Below are 26,023 nucleotides of genomic sequence, written 5' to 3'. Positions count from 1 at the left end.
GATCTCTGACTCTTTTGCCTGCTCCTGGGACTCTTTCCCCCTGTTGAACTGCCATGTCCAACTTTGAAATTAAAAGTTTTGCTTCGTCTTATTATATTTTATTTGGTCATGTTCAGTTTTTATCTCTTAGAAGCCTGTTCTTTTCTAATGAGAGACAGAAAGGGAGTGGATCTGGAGGTGAGGTGGGGAGAAACTGGGAGGAATAGAGGGAGGGAAAACCATAACCAGGATATATTACATGGGAAAAGAATTTATTTTCAATGAAAAAGAAAGATATTTTCAATATGACAAAAAAAACCTAGGGTGATCCTACTACCTAGCCAAATAAATTAAAAAGGACAAAATACAAATGCATAAATAAAATAATGAGGATATAGACACAAATGTAAAGAGAAATATTAAAATTACGATGCTACATGCCACCCAAAGCCATTAATTGCTAAGTCTCAAAGAAATGGACTACTTTCTGGATAAATGCAAATAGCCAATAACAGCTCAGGAAGGACAGATGATGGAAAATAAATAAAAAGATATCGCCGGGCGGTGGTGGCACATGCCTTTAATCCCAGCACTCGGGAGGCAGAGCCAGGCGGATCTCTGTGAGTTCGAGGCCAGCCTGGGCTACCAAGTGAGTCCCAGGAAAGGCGCAAAGCTACACAGAGAAACCCTGTCTCGAAAAACCAAAAAAAAAAAAAAAGATATCAAAGCCTTCCCTATAAGAAGTGTCAGGTCCCAGGTGCCATGTGAGCAAGCTTTCACAAAGCCCAAGAAACACTATTCTACACACAGAAAATATACAAACATGTCCAAAATCTAAACTCTGAGATCTAAAATTTATAATAATAGCCAGAAAGATGTCTCAGTGGGTTAAGGTACTTGCCACTAAGCTTGATGACCTGAGTTTAGTTCTGAGGACCCATGTGGTAAAAGATGAGAACTAACTCCTGTAAGTTGTCCTCTGACCTCCACATATTCTCAGTGGTATGAGAGCATGCACATACACACATACAAAACATAACAGTAAAACAAGCTAAGGGGATAGAGAGATGGCTCTGTGTTTGAGAACACTTGCTGTTCTTGCAAAGGACCTGGGTTCAGTTGCCAGCACCCATATCCAGAAGTTTATAACCACCTGTAATTTGTGTTCCAGTGGATCAAAAACCCACCTCCAGCCTCTGTGGCAGCTCCATGCACATTGTGCACCTACACCCAGGCACACAAACACACACATAAAATAAAAATAAATAAGTTCCAAACAGATAATATGACAAAAAAGGATTAAAATTGTAATTTTCAATAGGTTGAATATTCATTGATGAGTTGAATGAATGGCAGATTGATGATAGGGCAATGGACAGATGAATGGGTAGGTGGATAGATAACTCTTTCTTAAATATAGATATAATCCTTGGCCTCATAGTGATATGGGATGAGCCTATGCTACATGGGACCATTTATCAAAAAAACAAAAATGTGGCGGGTCCACAGAGTCTCCCCAGTAGGGCCTTACTCAAGGTCAGAAAGTTTGAGCTTGCTTTGCCCAGCAGGGCTGCATAATAGGATGATTTGGCCAAAGGCACAGTTATCAGGTGTTTTGAAGGGTCTACACTTGTTGATACTTTGTATCTTGACCTTGAAAGGCGGAGGTCTTTTGCCCCTCCCCTGGTTGATGTATAAAAGTCCATCATGAATAAAACTCAGGGCTGCTGGGTATTGACCTGGGGTTCTCCTGAAGCTATCCTGTGTTTCTATCTTTTTTCTTCATCTACTTCTATATTTCCTATCTAGCATTTCTCAATTCCTCACTTCCCCCTTCAAGGGACCCTTTGATAGGTTGGGGCTGGACCCCAACACCTGGGCCCTGACACAAAAAATAGTGATAATAATAAATATAGATACAAAACAAATCCAGAATCTGGTCACTTCTAACCATATTTCTAATGGTTAGTCAGGTTCAGCCACCACAGTCTATGTCTTTACTTACTGAATGATCGACTCACTGATCCTCTATACTTTTGCCCTTGTCTCCTGTGGATTATTGTCCACACAGCCACCAGAGAATTCCTTTTAAAGTACGAGTTATAGCATGCCATTTCTGTTTATATCCTTCCAATTACGTTCCATTTTCTTTCAGAGTAAAAGTCAAAGCTATACAATGGCTTGTCTCTAAGCACTTAACATGGTCTACTTGGTACCCAAAGACAGCACATACCCGACTGTTCCTTCTCATACACTCCTTACTTGCTCCAGTCTACTCTCCTGCCCCCATCCTTTTTGTAATTCCTTGAGAGAAAGCAGGCTTTCTACCTCAAGGTCTTTCTTTGTCCTTGCTGTTCCTCTGCCTGGAAGCTCTTAGGGTCAGATAAAGCAACAGCTCACTCCCATGCACATCATACTGCTGTCCGCTCTATGTCCCTCCAAAGCATTTCAGCATCTGACCTAGGACATACTTTATCTTATTATATATCTGCCCCCTCACTAATGTGTAAACTCCACAGAGAGGTGACTGTGCTGTCTACTCTTGTATAACCAATGCTTAGAACGGTGCCTACAATGTTCAATGTTCCCAATCAAAACCAATTGCAAGGTAGACTAAAAGAACTTTGAGAGTGAACACTACAAAACTGAACAATTTGCAAAAAGAAAAAAAAAATGCAACAAAGATATCTATTTAAATTATTTTTAATTTTCTTCATTATTAAAAATATAAAGTGGGATTATACTTACTGGTTTTTATATTTTAAAAATTCTCAAAATAATAATTGTTAGTACTGAAAGTAGGAACAAAATATAGCATTGCTAGTCCTGCTTAAATGAATACAAGTGGCTGAGGAGGTAGCTTGGTCATATGTATAAAAATTTTTTTTTAATTGTTCTTCTCCTTTGGCTCTTTTCCTGGAGAATCTGTTGTAAGGAAGTTGGTGAAGAATATTCGGGAGGAACAGGCTGCAGACATAGTGCCCATTGCCGGCTTTGTAGGAATCTGCATCATGAGCTGAGGAAAATCTTCTCCTTCCCTGCATGCAGTCAGGAGAGCCTGTGTGAGCTGGAATGTGGGGTTTTAGAGTGGCAGAATCTGCAAGAAATGAGTAGACTCATAACTGTAGATGAGAACGTGATGGTTTTAGAAAGCTGAAGGCCAGCACTAATTACCCTGGTGTGAAGGGATGACAACTTATTTCATACATATAAAGCTTTCTTTACAATACAATCTCTCTACCCTAAGTGTGATTTTAAAATAAATGATAAAAAATTAATTTGTTTTCCTAAAAGGGGGAAATGGGAGCTGCTGGGGAGGTGATGGATAAAACATTTGTCATGCAAGTGTGAGGACCTGAAATGGAATTCCCCAGAACCCACACAAACCAGGGTGGCATAGTGTGCCATCTGGAGTCTGAGTGCTCCTACAGTGAGGCAGGAGACAAAGACAGAAGAGTCCTTCGGTGCTCGTGCACCGCTGACATGAGCTAATCAAACAACAGACAAACAGCAGAAAGGAGACACTGTCCCAAACGAGGTGGAAGACCTTGACAACCCTGGGATTGCCCTCTGCCTCTGAGCATGCATGCTACTCACACACAAGAATGTCACACACACACACACACACACACACACACACACACACACACACACACACACACGAGAAAATAAATGGCACTTATATAATGATATTGAGGAGAAGTAAAACAATATAAAGACTAGCAATAGGCCTTTCTAGAAAGATTATAAACATACACATGATATCAATACAGTATTTTCAATTTAGAAATTAAGCTTGAATTCAGGCTGCAAAAAATCTTGTAAGTATTTTAGGCATTTGGGTTCAAAACGATACCTGAGTACATGGATTTTTCTCTTTACCATCTTGAAACATGTTAAAATAGAAATGGAGAATTTTTTGAAATAAGCAAGTATAAATTTCCAGGAAGGAGACAGGTTAGGGGGATTTTTAGCTAGCTAATAAATGATTTCTCCAAATTATGGAAAATGAAAAATTGATTGAAGGGTATCTATTGATAAATGGGGGAGAGAAAAGAGAAACAGCTGTGAGTCCACATGGAAGGAGCCACAGACAGAAAAGGCACACGTAGTAGAACCCCAGAGAAGCTATGGACCCATAGGTACTGAGAGCAGCCAGGATACATTAGTCATTGGAGTAAAGCTTGCAGTGTTAAGGAAAAGCTACTAATTACATTTTCCCTTTGTCAGGGCCTCACTGGGTGTTGGTTAATTGTGCTCATAAAGAGGTCTCTAAATGTTTGCCAGCTTCACCAGCTGAGCATGCGTGTTCTGCTTCAGGAGATGGAGGCAGAGATGCACAAGCAGCCTGTCCAAGGTCACACTGTTCACCTGCATCACCAATGAGATCCGAACTCTCACCTGTCGGCACAGAGAAACCACTGCTTCATATTGTCTGTCGTTAGAGACAGAAAACTGGGCCTTGAAGAAAAAGATAACTCAAACAGACAATATTTTATTCAAAATTCCAGAAAAGATTACACTTTTAAAATAAGAAAAAAGAGTGACTGCAGGATATGTGAGTTCTTGAAATTTTCAAACACAATTTTCAAAGTGTCCACCCCAAGCAGAATGACAGACCATGCAACTCCTTTCTAAAGATGCAAGAAGACAGAACGCAGGGCACATAGAAGAGTATCAAAAAGCCAAAGAGCCATCTAACAGCACAGGAGCCCAAGGAAATCGGGAGAATGCTGGAGAGGAGACAGCAAGTGAAATGCTTAACTACCCCTCAGAACCAAAACAAGAAATGTGTCTTCCTGCAGGAAAACTGCTGTCCTGCTGCGGACCAAAACCCAGATAACTGTGGTCTAACTTCTGAACCAACTATCACTCCAAAGGCCTCCAAAGAGAAAGAAAGAATTTTCAGAAGCAAGAGCACCAGGCAGGCACCACCATGATTCTCATCAGCAACTCTTGGGATAAAATTAGGAAAATACTTTCAATCTGTTAAAAGAATATTTTTTAAAGTGTTGTATCAATCAAGATTTTCCAGAAAAGTAGAATCCATAGAAGGTGCATGGATGTATAGATGACAGACAGAAAAATATATGGGTACATAGAAACACACATAGATATATAGGTACAGAGATGATAGAGATAGATGACTAGATATGTACAATACACATGTAGATGATTTTGATGTATGTACATAGATGATAGAGTCATACATACATACACATATACATGGTTGCATATATATATGATAGAGATACAAATACATACATACATGCATGCATACACAGATGGTGGAGATAGATAGACAATAGGTAGAGGTCAGTCTGGTGTATCAGTTGGTAAAGATGCTTTCTACCAAGCGTGATAAGCAGAATCTGGTGCTCAAACCCACATGGTGGAAAGAGAGAACTGACTCTTGCAAATTGTCTTCTGATCTCTACACATGTGATGTGTTGCACACTCACTCATACACATTCACACACAGTAAATAAATCAGTACACTTGATCTTAGCTAAAAGGTCAAGAAGTGCTTCAATAAAAATATATAGATGATAGATAGATAGATAGATAGATAGACAGATAGATAGATAGATAATAGATAGATGATAGATAGAGAAATAGATGATAGGTAGAGGATAGATAGATAGATAGATTAGATGTATGGGTAGATAGTTTAAATTTGGCACACACTGTGTGAAGCAGCGAGTCAGGACAGGACCAATAGACTGGAAAGTGAGGCAGGAGTTGAAGACTGGAGTCTTGAGGTAGACTCTTTTTGCTCTCACAGCCTTTCTGGTGACTTTATAAAGGCCACCCAGATTATTGAGAGTAATCTCCTTTTCTTAAAGTAAAGCTTCAAATAAAGCCAATTACAAATGGAGATAAGGTCTCCACAATGCTTTCAAGGCACCCCTATGTTAGTTTTTATGCTACAGTAAAGCCTCAACAAGTTGTCAAATCCAACTAGCCCTCTGAGTTACACTAGCCTTCTTCTTCCATTAAATTGTTTTTGTTGTTGTTTTTAAGATAAACACAGGACGGGGCTGTAGAGATGGTTCAGAGTTAAGAGCACTTGTTCTTGCAGAGTGTCAGCAGAACATGGTCCAAGAATGGAGTCTTGTGAGGATAATTCTGAGTGCTTGTGAGAAAACTTCAAGAAAACAAGACAAGAGTCTTGTGACCTCAGTTTCTTCAAAATCTTGAAATTGTTCTTGGAATGTGTTTTTGTGCCCTTCCCAAGTATAGCGGACAGGCATGAGTTTACTTCAGATTACTCAGTACAACTGGCTATTGTTATTTGTTTATATGCCTCTATAGAAAAATACATTTTGCTTTTATTTTTACCATGTGTGGCTTATCCTTGTGATTGTACACTTTAGTATGTGACTCCTCTTAACCCAGGGTATAAATTGTCTGATGCTCTGAATAAAGTTGGCTGTTGCATAAGACTTTCATCTGCCTCATTTATCAGCTCTATTATCTCTGGTCCCATCACCTCTAAAGCAGTAAACACAGAGGACCCAGGTTTGCTTCCCAACAACCACATGGTGGCTCCAATCCATCTGTAATAATGGTTCCAGGGGATCCTATGCTCTCTACTTAACCACTGAGGGCACCAGGCATACACATGGTGTAAACACATACATACAGGCAAAAAAAAATCCATACAAGTAAAAGACAATAAAAAATATTTTTATTTTTATATAAACTATATGTTAATTTTATCTATAAAAAATAAAATAAATGGGATAAACCCCACATGGCAGTGTCTGAAAGTTCACATTTTTCTACATCCTTACCACTCTTTCCTTTTTCCTTTTCTCTTCTTCCCCATGGGAATCTTAGTAGGTATGAGGTAGTATCTCACCATGGGCTTGTTATAATTACACTAATTACTAAATAATATTGAATTTTTTATGCACTTCTTGGAAACCAAAATATGTTCTCTGAGTAAATGTCTATTCAAAACCATTCTTTGTATTTATCCATCTTTAAATTGAGATATTGGGGAAATTATTAAGGCCACTCCACGTAGTTAAAAGGAGATTTATTTAATGGTGTAACTTACAAATTAAGGGATAGGTAGGTCGCGGGGTCTGGGGAAGGTGTCCCCGCCGATCCAGATCTCGGGTCCCCAGGTGCCTCCCTTGGCCCCACCTTGTAGGCGTGACAGTTGCCGAAGTCTCAATGGGGGTTGGAACTTCCAGATCGAAGCTGGAATGGCTACCCACTACATCTCCCCCTTTTTGTCTAAATAAGAAAGTTCTAACCTAATACAAGACTATATACAAAGAAATGGTTATCAAATATTGTCCAGGAATAATGAGGGATAATGACCTAGATAAGATGGAACTACAACCAATGCAAACAATATCAAGCAAGAAACACATACGAAAGTCCAGAGAAGTATAGAGCATAGGTAAATGGCATGTTACAAAGATCATTCCAAAAGGTGTCCTATCCTAAAGAACCTGAATCTAATACTTACTATGTTCTATCTACTAAGTCGTAACTATAACTGGTAGTCTTCAATCCCATCAAAGACCTGAGAAGGAATATAATGGTACCTGAGAAATGGTAGATGAATGCAAGCAACTTTCGGGAATCTTGTGAGAGTAGACCGAGACAGCTGGCAGCCTGGACAGTCACCTAATGGCATCCAACGTGGTGACAAGAGTTTCCACCTAAAAACTGAAAAAAAAAAAAAGATTCTAAAACGGAGCTAAAAACAGCTTCCTAATTGTCTCTCTCAAATGAGTGGCAGCTGCTGGTTTGAGCTACTGGCTGGTTCCTAGTGTGCGCGCGCGCGCTCAACCTGCCGTATGGCGAGAATGAGTCCTCTGCAAGTGACACATTAAGCTGCATGATGGATTTAGCCTTTACTAGTACAAAACAAAAAAAGAGGTTTTTGGGCTACATGCTGCTTGGATAAAAACATAGACCCACGATAGCTCCCAGAGCTGGCGGTAAACATACCGTACCACCGCCATGTTGGGAAGCTGAGGTGGGCGGAGCCAGCAGCCACAGCTGCTGCAGTTTAAGGCAATAGATTCACAATAAGAGATTCAGATGTAATAGTTTACAATGTGTGTAAAATATACGTAGGCTTAAAAGAGACAAAAAAGGTGATATATACAGTTACATAAACAAATACATAGTTTTAAAAAATAAAGTCTTTAAAAAAACAGTAAAATTAATATAAAAAATAAGCCACGTAAAGATAAATATCACACAGAGAATCTGGATTGTGTTGTCTTTGGGATTTTTTAACTGCAGAAAAACATTTGATTGTAAAAACTGTTAAGTTATGCCAAAATGTATATTTTAAAGGTACCTTGACTTCAAAATTTGGATATAAGGATATGTTGCTTTGGAAAAGAGTCTCTTTTGTGCCCACAGAAAGCCAGAGGCTATGGATTTGTTCCAGATTAAGATACATCAGGTTTGACCAGCCAAGACCCCATGAAAGGTAACACCAAGGTCCAGATGATTCAACATCCAGAATGGTTTCAAGGCAACTAGCTCAGACGATACAGCCTCATGGACTATTCTATAATCCTAAAATTTTCTTTATGTCCCCATAAGATACAGCACCCCCCTCCAACAGGAAGTAGTAAGAGAAGCTATGCCCAAATTCCCAAATTATATATAATTTTACTTTGCTAAGGTTAAAACCTTCCTTTTTTTTAAAAAAAAAGGGGGGGGGGGGAAGTGCTGTGGGATGTTCTGTATGGCAAATGTGTTGCTGATTAGTCAATAAATAAAACACTGATTGGCCAGTGGCTAGGCAGGAAGTGTAGGCGGGACAAGGAAGAAAATAAAGCTGGGAAGTGGAAAGCTGAGTCAGAGAGACACTGCCAGCCGCCACGATGAGAAACAGCATGTAAAGATGCCGATAAGCCACGAGACATGTGGCAAGGTATAGATTAATAAAAATAGATTAATTTAAGCTGTAAGAACAGTTAGCAAGAAGCCTGCCATGGCCATACAGTTTGTAAACAATATAAGTCTCTGTGTTTACTTGGTTGGGTCTGAGAGGCTGTGGGACTGGCAGGTGAGAGAGATTTGCTCTGACTGTGGGCCAGGCAAGAAAACTTTAGCTACATTGAATTGTCTTTTTATTGTTGATTTAAAAGAGATTTTTATATATTCAGAGTGGCAGACCATACCAGAGATATGATTTTAAAATATCTCATTCCACAGGTTGTTTTTCATTCTTTTGATAGCCTGCTTTGAGGAGTTAAACCTTTTAATTTTGATGAAATCCAATTTGTTTTCCTTCAGTTACTTGTATTTTCAGTGTTATGTCTAAGAGAATCAAGGTTTAGCCTTATGGTTTCTCTGAGAGTTGTGTAGTTTTAACTTTTATCTGGGTCTTTAGTGTATTTTGAATTAAGTTTTGTACATGAAGTAAATTAAGAATTCAAGTTCACTCTCTGGCAAACAGATATCCAGTTGTCTCACTAGAATTACTGAAGATCTTTTTCTTAGTAAGTGGTCTCTGTACTCTTACTGAAATCAACTGGCCCAGAGAGATGGGTCTTTGACTTATGCTCCTAATTCTAACCCACCAATAATTTACCTATCAGTGTGCTGACTTGATGGCTATCATTCTGTATAAGTTTTGTGTAAGACATCCAACTTTGCTGGGCTTTTTCCCCCAATACTTGTTTGGATATTTTTTTTAAGCTTGTCATTCTGAATGAATCTGAGACAGACTCTTGTCAGGAACAGACAGAGCTCTGATGTGCATTGCACTTGATGCACATCGCACTGGCTCTGTCGATTGCTTTGGGTACTGATACCTTATCAATATCAAGCCTTCTAGTCCATTCATGTGTATGTTTTCATTTGTTTGATACCCTTTCATTTCTTTCAGCAGCGTGTTTGCAGTTTTCCATGCATAATTCTTTCACCTTCCTCAACCACATTTATTCCACAACCACCACTTTATTAAAATAACATAATCCCTAACTACACTCTAAATATTTGTCCTTATATCCAGAGGTAAGTGTAGTCCTCACCCCTCATCAAGGAAACTTTTCTTTGCAGAAGACAGAGACTATTCCAAAAAAACTACAGCTGATCAAAATGCAGAGCTGTGGAGCCCAGTCCCACCGAAATATCCACAAAACACTGTCACACCTAAGGATCTGGAAATGGTACAGAAGAGGAAGCAGGAGATGGTAAGAGTCAAGAAGATCAGGGAATCTACTGTCAGACTGTGTCTCCTAGCAATGTCAGAAGCTACACCTATAAAGTCTCATCAACGTAACGGTCTAAACATGAGCTGAACGAGGACAACAATAGACACGCCAACGTGGATGGGGGTGGGGGAAGCGTGAAACCTCAACTCTACACAAAGAACCACAGACAACTAAGGAATACTGGGAGTGGGAGAAATGGTCTTTCCCAGAGAAGAGCACAACAATTGGTTATCTAATACCAATGGTCAGCTCTGAAAACATACGTACATGTAACATTTTACAGACTGAGCATGTTATATTTAGTAAAATATATGTATATGTGTATATTACATACATGTGTGTCATAACAATTAATAAAAATAAAAGAGGTCATGAATTTGAAAGTGACCAAAAAGGGGTGTATGGGAGGGTTCAGCAGGAGAAAAGGGAAGGGTGAAATAATGTAATTATATTATAAACTCAAAAATGAAAGAAAAAAGTAAAGATAAATAAAGAAATAAAAGGGAGGTATTCTTTCAATACTGCTGGAAATGGATTGTTTTCCTTATTTTCTTCTTGGATTGTTCACTGATAATGGATAGAAATATGACTGAACTTTGTATATTGGTTTCATGTCCAACAATTTTGCTGAATTCCCTTTCCAGGTTTGAGCATTTTGAGGACTATTTTTAGGATTCCTTGTGTATACAATCAAGTCCTGTGTAAACAGGAAGGTTTAGCTCTCCCTTTGTCTTCCATGTGGCTTTATTTCATCTTCTTGCTTAATTTCTCTGGCTGAAACATCAGTTCCCATCTGAACAGAAGTACCGAAGGCAGCCTTTAAACACTGAGTGTGATGTCAGCAGTGTGGAGATATAGTCCTTTTATCATGCTAGCAAGTTCTAAGGGAATTTTTTTTTTCCAACCTGGACATCTACACTCAGCCAAGCTCTCAATCAGAAGTGAGAACAGAATAAAAGACATTTCAAACTTGTCAAGTCTCGGAACCCATACATTTTTTCAGGTGCAACTGCTTGAAAGTGAACTACAGCAAAACAAAGAGGCACAACAATCAAAGGAAAGATGAAGTTTGCAAGAAGCAATAGATCCATCCAGTCCAGGAGTACAGGAAGCATAGCCTTCAGATGAGAGTGAGTCTAGAAACCAACACTCTAAATTATCATACTGGTCAGACTCAATGATCCCACAGAGATCGGGGGCCAAGGTTGGGAGAGGTTTAAGCATGAAAATATTACTCTGCAGAAGAAGAAAATAGGCAAATTCAGGCAGGAAGCTGGTACCCTTAGGAAATAATAAAAACAGATTCTACACAATAAAAAGGAGTAGGAAAGAGCTATTTAAATATAATGGGGGAAAGCACCATAAGAAAACTATCTGAGCTAGTAATTACAAAATTAAACTACGGAATAATTTGAAGGTTGGCACAAGAAGGACACCTTTACTGGAACTTAGCCCAGGAAATAGTACTTGAAACGACACTCGGGCCATTGGACAGCATCTGGATGGCCAGCATCCTCACCACCACAGTAATGTTAAAGCCACTTGCTGGCTTTCATTGCTCACTAATCTACAATGAGGGATTTAATTATGATTATGGAACACAAGGAACAAGTGACCTACTGGACGAGAGGACAAAACACATGTTTTAGACCCTATTGGACAAGGGTCTGTTTTCAGTTGTTTTGTGTCCATATTAGGTACTTCATGGTAAATAGACTCATCCAACAAGACCTTCCAGATGTGTGGGGGAAGTGACAGGCTTCCAAGGGAAAGTGAAGACTGTTCCCATGTCATCCTAAAGAGGACAGTGGAAGGAAACTTTTCTAAAGTGTTGCTTTGAAAACAAGTGGGTTCTTTTTTCATTTCTCAGAGAAGAATGAAGAGCTGGTACTAAGAATATTTGAGGTGGATAAGAAGAAAATTCCCAGAGAGTTTGCCAGACTTCTCTGAAAATCCTATCACTATTTAACTAGTTTCTAACTTTTGCCTGAAAACTGAGAATGAAATATTGCATCCAATTCATTTTAGGCATAAATTTGAATCCATGAATAAAGTTTTTCATTTTTATAGACACCACACCCTTTCCCGTTCTCTAGTTCTTTTCAATTTTGTTCTATAAGACAATCGTGCCATTATGCTCCATGGAAACCATTCCATGCATTCTTGGCATCAGTTTTGGTCCTCTTGGTATCTTTAATTCCTATTAATATGAATAGGCATGACATCAGTAGCAAAAGGTCATGTAGCTTGGCACCCAACACAAGATATGCTCATAATGGATTATTTTCTGTACACGTAATATATACAGATTCGAAGCTTGCCCAGAATATAAATAGTTCTTGAACATATTCTGTCCCTTTTGAAAAGCAATGCTGTATTTATATGCATAAACCCCATGATTCCTCCTAGCCATTTTGGACATATGATATGTGACTTCACCAGAAAAGCAAAGTGGAAAGTTAAGCAATGATCCAACGAATGTACTGAATGGAGACAGTCAGTCTGGACCACATAAGTGGTAAGACATTTTCTCAGAATCTCTTTTCGAAACTGGAATTATCAATACAGATACCTCAATCTTTCAGTTATTTATGTGTGTGCTGCAAATTTCTTGGAATGAGGATATTAAGTGGCAATATTTACCTGTTTTTTAATAGAAAGAGAAGAAATAAGCCCTTTCTAAACACATGTTAAAACCTCTGAGGTAGATATAGTTGAGATTAATTTTTTTTCAATGTGGTAATTGGTGTAGCATAAACTTTAGTTGAATTTTGAAAATTGGGTGTTTTCCAGATATAATTTGAAGTATTTGTACTTTATATAATTTGAAGTACATTTTAGAAGTAGAGGAGCAGGAGGAAAGACAAATTCTCCTGGATATTTTAGTGACTTGTCACAAAGGGTCATCAATAAGTTTGTGCATATTATAAAGAACTTTGGGGGTCAGGGTGCAAATTAATAAAAATGTATGAATCAGCACCTTGAATCAAAAGTCAAGATGTGTCTTTTAAGTTTTACAGTAGTGTAAGATCTCCCTGCCACTCTTTTGACACCATAAAATGATCTCACAGGAAGGGAGGGGAAGAGTCTTATCTTCCAGATCAGATCCGCCAGCCTGGCAGTTCTGTCCCAGGCAAAGACAACTAGCTCACTAGGTATCACAGCAGGCTTGTTAATTTTGTGAGACTGAGCAGGCAGAGGCTTCAGCCTGGTTTGTTTCTTGTTTTCTAGAGCATGATGTACCGACACTACGACTATTGAGATGACATCAGCTATAGAAGATAAATAAATAGTGCACTTAGAATTAACTATAAGACACGGCCAAAAAGTTATTAGGCTAAATAAAGATCTGTCAACTATTTTCAGTGTTGTTTAGCAAACAACATAACTGAAAAATTTCTGCAGCATACCTGTATTTCTTGTGGATTTCAACCTTCCTCCATATGTGTATGCCTCTTCACAGCCTACCCTCAGTATTATCCTTCTTAAAATTAATCCTGCCCGCCCTGAATCAATGAATGGGTTAAATCTTCTACTTCCATTCTGTGAAGTTCATGAGCTTATGTACTCAACCTTCAGATTCTCTACCTTGAAAATCTCAAATCTAAAATTCTTCCCAACAGTTGGGAAGATTTCCATTTGACATGACTCTGCCATCCATCCTCCCGTTCAACTCAATTTTCATTTGTCTATCAACACACTTTGTATCTCCAATACACATGTTTACCTTTCTATTTCACTCTGTCTGATCCACCTTGATAGTCTCTTTAAAAAAATGCCACTTAAAGATAAGTCCCCTTTTGTTCTATTTACAAAAATAAAATGTGCCCATCAATGCACATCTTCCTTTAATTTCAGATGACCCAATAGTATGACTATATATTAAATAGTTGACCATTTCAACAATATGTTCATCTGAAATCCTTTAGATATTTGCTGTTTCTGGCGACCACTGGCTCCTCTTGACCAGCGGTGTTCTGTTCTTATCCTCTTCATCTTCCAGCCTCCTAAGTGTCTTTAGAGCAAGCCTCCAAACCTGTTCATGGATGCAGTTTTTAATTTACACCATCCAAGCTCTCTTTTTACACCATTCTTGCCAAGTGGATGGTTGAACTGTTCCTGGCATTCTTTATTTTCCTTAACTCCCAGTATAACTTGACTCTGAAATATTCCCCATAGACTCATATACTGGGGATTGGTTGCCAACTGAGGGATTTGGGGGAAAGGATTAGGCTGGGAAGACCCTGCTTGCATTGATGGATTAATTATTTATAGATTTAAAACCTGAATGGAACTATATTGGAGGGAGTTGTTTCCTGGGGTTTGGAGGTACGTTTTTGAAGGATGGTTCCCACTGACCCTTTCCTGTCTTTTGCCCTTTCCTTGTTCTCCTCCCCTCCCGCTCTGCTTCCTGGTTACTATGTGGTAAGTAGTCTCTGTGGACCTCTACTCTGTGACCCACTACTACCGTCCTAATGTCTGCCACAGTGTGCCCATCTGAATGGATCCAGCCTCCTCTGGACCGAAGCCTCAGAAACAGAAGTAAGCCCTTCCATGCCACAGCTATTTGTATCAGGAATTTTGCTGCAGCGATGTGAAATCTAACACAGCCCATAGCCTTGCCCTTTCTTTTCTCTTTCTGGGAAAAGCCTTTTAGCATCACACCTCACTAAAACCGTAAGCATCATCTGAGTTGACACATCTGGCAAGATTCCTGTAGTCTTTGCTCTTGTTATGTTTTATTTGTTGCAAATCTGAAGGTTTTTTTTTTCCCAGCTCATGTCTTATTACTTCCCCTGGGGCCTTGCCTTGCTCTCTGCTCTGCTCTGCTGTAGGAAAGCCCAATAACTTGCCCATAATCAGAGCTTGTAGGTGGCAGAGCCAGCCTTCAAACCCAAGCCGCCCTCTGTAAGCTGCATGTTTACCCAAGGCGCACGCTGCCTCACCCTCGGTTTCTGCCTTCTCTCTTCTCCCTCGTCTTCCAGTTTCCCGAAAGGATACTCTGTCCTTGATTAAATTTGTATTGTTCACTTTTAAATCCTGTTCAATTTTCCATATAGCACATCTATTACCTGACATGATTTCCTCCAAGATCCCTTCTTCTAAATACTGTCTCTTGTGTATATTATCCTCAACCATTCTAGGGGATTTGAATCTATTGGTAGGACAGAAATAAGTGAGGAGAACTCACATTTACTATGTAATTGTTAGCTTTTGGAACCTTGGCATCTGACACAATCTAATTTCCTTCTTACAGCTCTATGAAATAAGTGATATTCCTTTCCCATAGCTAAGATAAAATACTTGCAAAATAAATGTGCTAAAGTATTCACTGAAACAAGAGTTTAGCATAAACCAAAGAGACTTATTAGGAACCAACAATAAAAGACAAACCCCAAATTTTTGAATAAGCTGAAGCTCTGAGTGGATGCTTTACCAAAGAGTGGCAAATAACTCATAAAAAATAATAGCATTGATTATTAGAAAACCACAGACACACCCTCCTCCAACATACTTGAATGATTCAAACTGAAACCTGACAACATTAAGTGTTGATAAATATGTAAAATGATAGTATCTGTTGCCAGTGTGGATGAGAAATGATAAGGTCAGATGTGAAACTGCTTGGTTTCTAACAAAGCTAAACACGCATCATCATATGACCCAGTAATCATACTCAGACAGCATGTATGTTCACACAAAGACTCACACTCAGATGCTCAAAACAGTTCTCATTAAAACTACCAGAAGTTATGCCGGGCGGTGGTGGCGCACGCCTTTAATCCCAGCACTCGGGAGGCAGAGCCAGGCGGATCTCTGTGAGTTCGAGGCCAGCCTGGGCTACAGAGTGAGTTCCAGGAAAGGCGCAAAGCTACACAGAGAAACCCTGTCTCGAAAAACCAAAAAATAAATAAATAAATAAATAAACTACCAGAAGTTGGAAAAAGTCAATTCCTCAGTAGCTGGTGAATGGATAAATAAATGGTATTATCAAATCTTACGACTATTCAACAATAAAAAGGAATGAATTATAACACCTGCCACTATATGCATGCTTGCAAAGATACTATGTTGAGTTGAAGCAGGTGTGTACAAAAGGTTCTATGTGTCATACTTTGCTTTCTAGTGCTGTGATAAACAAGTACAACCCAGGAAGGAAATGATTTATTCGATCTTATATTTTCCCAGAGGGAAGTCAGGCAGGAACTCAAGGCAGGAACTCAAGCAAGACTATAGAACACTGCTTCTTGGCTTACTGTTTGCTTTTCTTATCCAACCTAGGACGACACAACCCCAGGGGTGGCACCACCCATGGTAGCCTGAGTCCTCCCACAACAATCTTTAATCAAGAAAATAAGTGCTCCATAGACTTCCCTATAGGAAATCTGACGGAGACATCTTCCCAATTAAGGTTTCCTCTTCTCAATGGACACTGGTTTATGTCAAGCTGGTGAAAACCAACCAGTACCACACACATCATATATACATACATAACAGGGAAATTAGTACTGACGGAACCATATTAATAAGAAGATGTTTATGAGAAGCAGTTCAGTTGTACTCTAGCCCAGTGCTGGGATGAAATCGTCCAGTGTAGAAGGCAGTGATGAAAATGATATCATGATGGCCAGGGGCCTTTAAAGTTAAGAAAATAAGTGAGAGTACATATGTAGGTAAATTTTATTATACATCAAGTATACTGCAACAAAACAAATAAATAGAAACAGAGAGGTGAGAACATCAGGAAATAATTAGCAGCTTTAGACTTTAGACTTATCAACCCTATTATTTCTTTCCTTCCAGTTCCTAGTCCACATTTCCCTACAATCTTTACCCTATGCTGTACAGCAGTTTCCTCTGAGATTGGAGCATTCCAGCCTGCAAGGAAGCCCCTGAAATCAAAAGGTAAATGACTCAAAATAGCTACAGGAAGCCCCTGAAACCTATGAGATTCACTAGGTCCCTCCCTCCCATGAATAAACAATAAAGACTGCTCAGAGTCCTTCTCAGACAAGCCAAGCTGCAAAGAAACTCTGAGACCAGACCAGCTACCTAGAATCAGCAGAAACCACCCAAGGGCCTCAAAAAGATCCTAGACAACGGAGTCGCTGGAAAGCACAATCTCCAGCCCCAACCCATTGAGCTGCCTGCAGGCTGTGCAGTGTGCTCCAGGTCCCCAGCTGTTCTAAGCTCTCACCCATGCTGGGGTGGGCTTTGGTGATGCTGTCTTTGAGTCATTTCTGCTCCTCTAAGTAACCCATTATATTCCTGTGAGTAACCCCAATAAAATGCATTGGGTCACCAAGTTGGACTTCAGTGGTATCTATACTTAGGTCTGTCATGAGATCCCTATCTGGTGTGAGTAAATGTGTGTATTGCGTCTCCTAAGGAATTCATTGTAATGCTACACACACCTTGATCTTTTCATTCTTATTCCCATATGGAGTCCATGTTGCCAATAATTTCTGTCTTTTAATCCTAGAAACTGACTTAAGTGAACAGGATAGACGGTATGGAGTCATATGTCATGGAGCGCCTCGTGGCTAGATAAGCACGGCTGTGTTTGAAAGAGCCAGAACATAGCTACACTATCGTAACGTCAGCAGCAAGGAAGCACTAGCCAAAACAGAGGCTGGGGCTCGGTCACTCAGCCCTCGAGGTTGGCATATTTGCTCCCTTGTCATTTCCACGGTCTGGGTTTCCTTTTTCTACTTCACTGTCCTTAGCATAGATCCCTTCTTCATAAGCCACCTAAATGCATTTGGGGAGGTAAACAGAATACAAATAAAGGAAGGAAGATTATAATAATGATGATGGTGCTTATGATAATTGTGCTAGTCCTATGTATGGGAAGGGTTGTGGTAGTTTATACTCCATTTATAGTTCTTTTCCCAAAGCACAGAGGTAATTAGTATTTCCCAGTACCGGTGTGTAATGCTCTTAAAATTATAGGGAGGGAGGGAGAGAGAGAGAGAGAGAGAGAGAGAGAGAGAGAGAGAGAGAGAGAGAGGTATTCTCATTGGTTTTCTTACATATAAAATAAAGTTAAATTTATTTCTGCGCTTGTGAACGCAGCCTTGTTTGACCCCTTAACTTGAGCACTTCCCTGCTCTTCTTCAGGAGCGGCAGGAGCGTGGTGCACAGGATATTTTCTGGTAGCCATTCCGGATCCTCTGGATGTTTCTCCTTTGGACTGCCTCAGTGAGCATCTTTTTCTCTGGTTCTAAGAAGGCCCTGAAGGTTCTAATGAAGCCATGAAGGATGGAAAGAGAATGAAGTTAGGAATTTACCCCCCTGGCTCTCCTTATGCCCGTCTACAAGCTAACTGAATTTCTCGCTCAGAAGTCACTCTGCTGTGGGTCCTCCTATCCCAGCCCTGTACTGCAGTGGTTGGCTCTAGCTTGCACAGAGTTCTCCCTTCCATCTCCTCTGCAGGACTAGTGTGGTAATGATGACCCCAAAGTGTCTTCTTCTCACTGGTTTGTTTCCTCCAGACATGCTGTAGTGCATTGAATGGTGGCCCCAAAGTGATATGTCCACATCTTAACCCCAGAGAGAACCAGTGACAGTCATCTAATTTGAAAAAAAAAATCTTTGCAGGGATGATTCAGTTAAGGACTTTGAAATGAAGAGATAATTCTTAGCAGTCTGGGTGGGCCTTAACGCCCACAACGAGTGTCCCTGTAAGAAAAAGTTTAAATATCTGATGTGATGGAAGAGAAGATGTGGGCAGGGCAGAAGGTAATGTGAAGTAAGAGACTGCAGAGACGTGGTCATGAGCCAGGGATGTCTAGGGATGCCAACAGTTACTAGGAAGAGACCAGGAAAGGATTTCCCCTTGAGCCCCAGGGGTAGTGCAGTCCTACTGAAGCTTTGAGCCCCAGCTTCTGGCCTTCAAGCAAGGAGAAGATCCACTTCTCTTGTTGTAAGCTATCAGTTTTGTGGTGATTTGCAACAGCTGTCTTGAAAACCATATACACCTGCCCATACCTTTCTCTCGACATAGACCCTCTTAAAGCTTTTACCAACAGCATTTGCAGCTCCACCGTTCTCCTGACAAGATCAGCTGGATGTGTCTGGCATGAGGGAGTATCTTATCAGTGCAACTCTAAACTCTCATGGTGTCCTAGTAACATAAAATGAAAGTTGGTGTTTATAGCACTTGTTCTTATTAAATAGCCTTTAACTTTATATACGTTAATAACTTTCTTCTCAGCGTGTATTAGGTCCAAATGAATAATATAAGGTGCAACCTGATCATGGGGGAATCATGAGGATATCTCCGTAGTAAAGAATTACCATTTTAAAAATGTTCCGTGAAAGTTATTGCACAGTGGGGGTTGATATTTTAAAAATAAAACTGTCAGTTTCATGAATAATAATTTTTATTGCTAATTTCCACAGCAATGGTTCTCATAAAGAATACAATCACTGGGTGGCCTTCTAAAACAATCATCACTAGAGGGGTCCTAACAAGACAGTAACACGACTATTGCTTATTTTCAGAAAGAGCCAGGGCACAGTGGAGAGGAGAGAAGAGCATTAAAACCAATCATGGGCCAGGCGGTGGTGGCGCATGCCTTTAGTTCCAGCACTCTGGAGGCAGAGCCAGACGGATCTCTGTGAGTTGGAGGCCAGCCTAGTCTACAGAGCGAGATCCAGGACAGGCACCAAAACTACACAGAGAAACCCTGTCTTGAAAAAACAAAACAAGACAATCATGGGCAGGCACAGAAGGCAGGAGAAGCAGCAGAAAACAGTGGGTGCCTCGAGGCGAGCCAGGAGAGTGGTTTCAGGCTACTGACAGCATGGTGTTTGAAGAAAAGCTACAGAGTTCAGAGCAGTAAGTGCTAATAAAAGGGCACAGGCCTGGGGATTTTCAGGAGAGTGCCTGGGACACAAGCCAGCTCAAGAGGGTCTGCTGACCACTGATAAGGGTCTAGGGTGCTGGGTCAACTTCCTAACACACAAACATCGCCTTTTTCAGAGCAGTGGTTTTGGTGTTGGCTCTGCAGTTTAACTCCTGGGAGCTTTGAAACGTTGCCAGCCCAGGAAGGGCCATCCCAGACCAAGCAGGTTGGGGTTTGAAGGAATGGGGAGTCCAGGCAACAGCAATGTTCAAATGTCCCTAGGTTGTTCTAATGCATATCCACCACCAAGAGTCACTGTGGAGGAGTCCACAGCTCAGCCTAGGCCCCAATCCAACACACTCACAGTTTTCACAAAAAGAGCTTCCTGGGAAACAGCTGCATCCATTCACCAACCAGGATGCTGTCAGTGGCTACTCTCAAGCTACAGTGGAGGGGCTGAGTCCATGCGGAAGACCATGTGACCTACAAAGATGAAAACAGTCAGTCTCTGGCCCTTTCTAGACTTAGTTCCCCAGCTCTTCACGGAGACAGTCGCTCCAACTTAGTTTCACTGCTTTCAACATTTTTTATGGAATACGACTTTGTATTTGGAAGCTGCCTTGTATGTTTAAAGACCCTTAATTGCATCCTTGACCTTTGCACTATATGCTGGAAGCACCCCTTCACACCCAGCTTTGATAATGAAATTGCCAAACGTTGCATGGTATACAAATGACCACAGTAGAGAAACACTGTACGATATTGGATAAATGGATAGGCACTTCTTGTTGTTCATGGTAGACAGTTCTAGAAAGTCACTGTGCACAGATTAGTGAACACTGAGCCGTGGCTCCTTAGGGAAAAACCGTGTCAGGACAGCCCTCATCCTCACACTTTCCTTAATGGATCAGTTCATACTATTTAAAGATGCTGTATTTGACATGCATTCCTTTAAAACAATTAGATCCCGCATTTCTTTATAATAACATATTAATCTGGAAGAGATGAACATTTTCCTGACGTAGCCAAACGTGACTGTGAATTTCTCTGATTGCCAGCCTCACGGCTTATTACCCCTGAGTGCACACATTCAGCCACTTTCCGTGGATTCAGTGCTCACCAGGGATGTCACTTGGGCCCCTCTTAGCACAGGCTTATGTGCAGATTGGTGGGCTCCCTCTTCATTTTTCCAAAAATCTAACATCATTGATTCATTGACACTGCTTGGATGAAGCTTGTTGCTTGTGGATTTTCTCCACACCACACAACACAGTTTTCTTGTCACTAGGAACTCTAGACAGCCTTTTAGCACTACACTTGGGGTCACTTTGAATATTAATGTTACCACTTAAAAGCACAAACCTGAAAAACAAAAGAAAAATGAAAGAAAGAAGATTTAAAAAGGTAATAAATAGACTGCAAATGGGCAGCACTGGCAGTATGAAGCAGGCAGGCAGAGGCCTGCTTTGTCGACTGAGAATATTAGTGACAGGGACTCCAGTTCTTCAGCACTCTTCAGGTGTTTGCAAATGATGCAAACAAGCATTGATTTTGGAACAACAGAGAAACTTTGAGTAGATTACCTGGTAGTGAAGATGTAGGAGTCTAACACTAAGCTGTCAGAGTTTATGTATCAAGTTCTCCTACATAGGATATTTGGTGAATGGTTATGTAACAGGTTAACAAATAATGAAAGCAAGTGTTCAAATCTGCTATGGTCCTTTAAAAATAACAATTGTTAGGTGTAACATGAAGAATAGGAAGATGTTTTCACAGTCTTAATGATTTTTTTAAGAGATCTTATGATTTTTACTTTATAGGTATGTTTATACACTACAGGTTGAGAACTGCTGGTTGAGAAAATGGCAAGCCATTACCCAACCTAATCTATACAGGTCTGACCAGACCAGGCTAGCTCTTTCCACCTCAAGAAGAATAAGAACGGCTTCTGACACTCTTCATGACAGGCAACTGAAGCTGACATGGGAACTTGGATCAGTAAAGGGTAAATTCCTCTTGTCTACATGTCCCCCAAGACTACCTGTACTACCTGGAATACAGATGTTATTTGAAGGTTTCGTATTCTCCTGACAATTACCTTCAAACACCACAGTTCTCACTAATGTCTGAGATCGTGGTGGTAACCACAGAGTGAAGATCTAGCCTCTTAAAATAATCATAGCTAGTAGAGGGTGCATTATTACTCCTCTAAGTGATTCTTACATATAAATGGATTTAACAGCTTATGAGTAGGAATGGCTACCACCCCCCTTACCTTGTAGTGAGGAAACTGAGACACAACAGAGGTTAAGTAGCTTTGCCCTCTGACCACCCAGCAGCTCAGCGCAGACTCAGTAATAACAGCAAAAAGGCACTGCTTGCGGTGATAAGTCTCCTAATTAGCACAATTGTGGTAATCATTTCACAAGGAAGATAGATCAAAAGTCACATATCACACCTAAGGTGCATGTCACTGTCATTTGCCTATTGCACCTCAATAAAGCCAGAAAAATTAAGTAACTAGTTAAGCACAGAGCCAGCGTAAGGAAGTCTGACTCCAGACCCGAACCCATCAAAAGCAAGTGGACATACAATGTCAAGAGGCTGTGCTATAATTTCATGTGATCAGCAAATTCATCATTTGTTAAATTTCCCGAGTCTGCAGACCTATTAACCACTTAGTAGTATTTGTAGATCATCTGGCTCCTGGGCAGTCATAAAATACAAGATTTCATTGCCCTTGGGGAGTTTGTAGATATTTTACCAGAGCCTAATGAGAAAGATTTACTATTTTCTGTGTTGTCTTTGTTTTTTATTGCGCCATCTGACTAGGATTCTTACCCTCCTTTGCTCTGTCTCACTAATGCTATCTCTCAAAAATTTGTTAGAACATGCAACCTCAGGTCTGATGGCTGTGAGGATTTTATAAGTCAAGGGACTGCATCAAGAGAACATGAAGCGGTGCCAACCGCTTCCATAAGAACGAGGATATCATTCTGGAAAGCTCAGAAGGCACTGCAGCATGAATGGAGAAACCAATTGTTCTGACGAAGACATACTTTATTACACAGAAACAGATGATCTCAGAGCAGGGAGAGCTGCCGACTGCAGCTGCCAGAAGAGCCCAGAAAACAGATTCTGTTTTGCTCACAACAAAATTAATCATGTGCAGAATGGTTCGATCGCATCGACGTTTCTTATCTAGTACCTGTGGCTGCCTATCAGTTTCAGTACAGAAACAAGCAGACAGGAAGGCAGGAATGAAGGGGATGACTATATTTTTGTCCACAGTCTACAAGATAGAAATTTGATGAGAAAAAGGAATGAGGAAACCAGGCCTATCGGAACGTTGATGCCGGAGGAAACGAGTCTGCTTTGTAGGTTGATTTCTTAAGTGAACTAGTCTAAATAAAAGCAAATGATGCCAGGTGCTGGGAAAGGCATGCCTGGTGAAAGCCTCACCAGAGAAGCACTTGAACTGTGGCCTGGGCAGCAGAGGACAGAGGCTGAGGACAGTGAGGGACACTCATCAGGTGTGGATTAAATCACCACTTCTGTCCTTGGGTAATCTTCATCCTTTTAAGCCTCCTCTAATTTTCAGCTTTCTGATGATCATCTATCTACCTGTATGCCTATTATCTGTCTGTCTATCTGTCTATCTATCTATCTATCTGTCTATCTATCTATCTATCTATCTATCTATTATCTATCTACCAATCATCTATTTACCAATCATCTATCTACCTATCTATCATACCTATATATTTATCTATCCATCTATCTACCAATCATCTATCTTCCAATCATTTACCTATCTGTCTATCTATCTATCTATCTATCTATCTATCTATCTATCTATCATCTACCTACCTATCTCTCCATCTATCTACCAATTATCTATCTATCTATCTATCTATCTATCTATCTATCTATCTAGGATCCAAGCACATGTGTGTATGCACACATGTAGAGGCCATTAGACAACTTAGGCTATCATTTCTCATGCTTTTCAATGTTTCAATGTCAGGATTGTAAGCCTCAAACACCACAGTTGTCTTAAAGACAAACAAATAAGCGCCAACAGAAAACTAGCAAGGGTTCTGGGGATCAAACTCTGGTCCTCACGCTTGCAAGGCAGCGCTTTACTGACTGAGTGATCTCTCAGCCCAAATGTCTTACATTTGAAGGAACTAAAATAAAAGCCAATAGGAAGCAATTAACAAAAAACGAGCTGAATGATAGGTAGTGGTTTGTATTCTTTCCAAAGCCACCTGACCTCACTGGACAACAATAAAACTGAACTCTATGTGTGGAAGGGGTAGGAGCTTGTTTACCTTAGTTATAACCTAATCTCGCTAGAGCAAGGAAGAAATCATTTGGACGAGTAAAGGCATATCATTATCAATTCTCTTAAACATCATTTCTTTCTAGTCAAATGTCTCCAGATACATCTGTATTTACATTTTAAAAATTTGAGACTATTCGTAGAAAGTATTGATAGTGTATGCTGTAATGTTATGACATGACATTATACTAAGATATATAATGCCATAGAAGATAGGAAATACATTTGTCTCTTTATATTTACTATTTCTTTACATTTAAATTCATGAAGACTATCTACAATATTAGATACACAGTTTTAAGAGGATGTGCGGAAGTTCTCCATTCATGGTGTAAAAAATTAAACTAGATGCGTGGCTAGGTTCTGGAATGGAGTTGTGGAGCAAATAAGGGACACTCCCAGGCTCTGCATCTTGTTAACTACAGACTCTCATCTGTCTGGCCTGACTTGGGTGCGGCCTCAGTTGGAGGTAGTGGGGTGGACTAGAACAGATGACTGCACACTCTCCTGACTTTGGAGCACACCATGATTCTAGCAGTGTTTGGACTAGGACACATGCCAGCGGGTGAGCGAAAACCCCTTCTGAAATTTCACTAGCCACTATTCACTAGATCTGTTAAGTAACACACCCTTCACTCCTGTGGGTCTCTGTAGTTGAACAGTCCTAGAACGTATGACTAGCATTGTGTGACACAGTCATTGTAGTAGACATGATCATACTACAAAGACCTGAAGATCTTCACATATGTGTGAGAGTAACTCTTAATTTTGAGAGAATGAATCTTTTGAAGATCTAAGGGAAATAATTCTTTAAGGGAATTTTTTTTTCTTTGAAAAATCATTTAGCCTTTCCTCGCTGTCTTTATTTGATCATGGGCTAATTTTCAAAAGCAAGGTATATTTTTGCTATTTAAACCTCACTGACACATTTAAGAATTTTTTTCAATGATTGAACATTTAGTAAGCATATCTGTTGTACTATTACTAAAATTGTAACTGTAAAACCTCTACTATGCGAGAAAGGCAAATTTATAAGGAGAAATGGGCTTGGAGCATGGTGTAGCAATAGTGTTTGCTTTGATCCCAGTAGCACCAAATAGATAGATAGATAGATAGATAGATAGATAGATAGATAGATAGATAGATAGATAAAAAGAAATGAAGAAAGGAAGAAAAGATACAATGAAAGGAATCTTACATGAGAATGATGGAACCTGAAGCTGAAGTTGTGTGTTTTTATCATCAGGAGAAGTTTTGTAAAGATAAGGATGGCTAAAAAGACAGTGTTACAGAAAGTTTATTTAAGTGTGCTTACTAACTTCCAAAGCCATGATGGAATCAAACCCTATAGTCATGCCTTCCTGTGGCTTTATTTATTTATTTATTTATTTATTTATTTATTTATTTATTTATTTATAGTGAAATAAGACATTACGCATCGAGTACAAATTTAATTCTAGTCCTGATTTCTCTGCCCCAAAGCTTTGGCACTATGTAACCTTATGCAGATCTGTCTTGTCATCTGCAAATTCAAACATAGTAACCTACACAGCAGGGAGATTGTGGGGATTAAGTGAGGTAAAGTTTTGTTAAGTGGATGGCATTGTGTGAGAGACACCAAGTGTAAGACATGGGAGTCAAAT

General features: G+C 39.9%; 1 long non-coding RNA gene across 16 annotated transcripts in view; it reads right to left on the bottom strand.

The window, feature by feature from the left end:
- Window positions 1–26,023, bottom strand: part of LOC128102476 (uncharacterized) — a 198,390-nt gene that overhangs the window by 162,940 nt on the left and 9,427 nt on the right. For all 16 annotated transcript variants that reach the window (XR_008215425.1, XR_008215427.1, XR_008215422.1 and 13 more), the window contains exon 2: window positions 7,545–7,668. This is a non-coding gene — a long non-coding RNA (uncharacterized LOC128102476). The remainder of the gene's footprint in view (window positions 1–7,544; window positions 7,669–26,023) is intronic.

Source organism: Peromyscus californicus, unplaced genomic scaffold (genome assembly GCF_007827085.1).
Source record: "Peromyscus californicus insignis strain IS unplaced genomic scaffold, ASM782708v3 Scaffold_7__1_contigs__length_154581171, whole genome shotgun sequence".
Lineage (NCBI taxonomy): Eukaryota > Metazoa > Chordata > Mammalia > Rodentia > Cricetidae > Peromyscus > Peromyscus californicus.
This window is presented reverse-complemented; position numbering and strand designations above follow the sequence as displayed.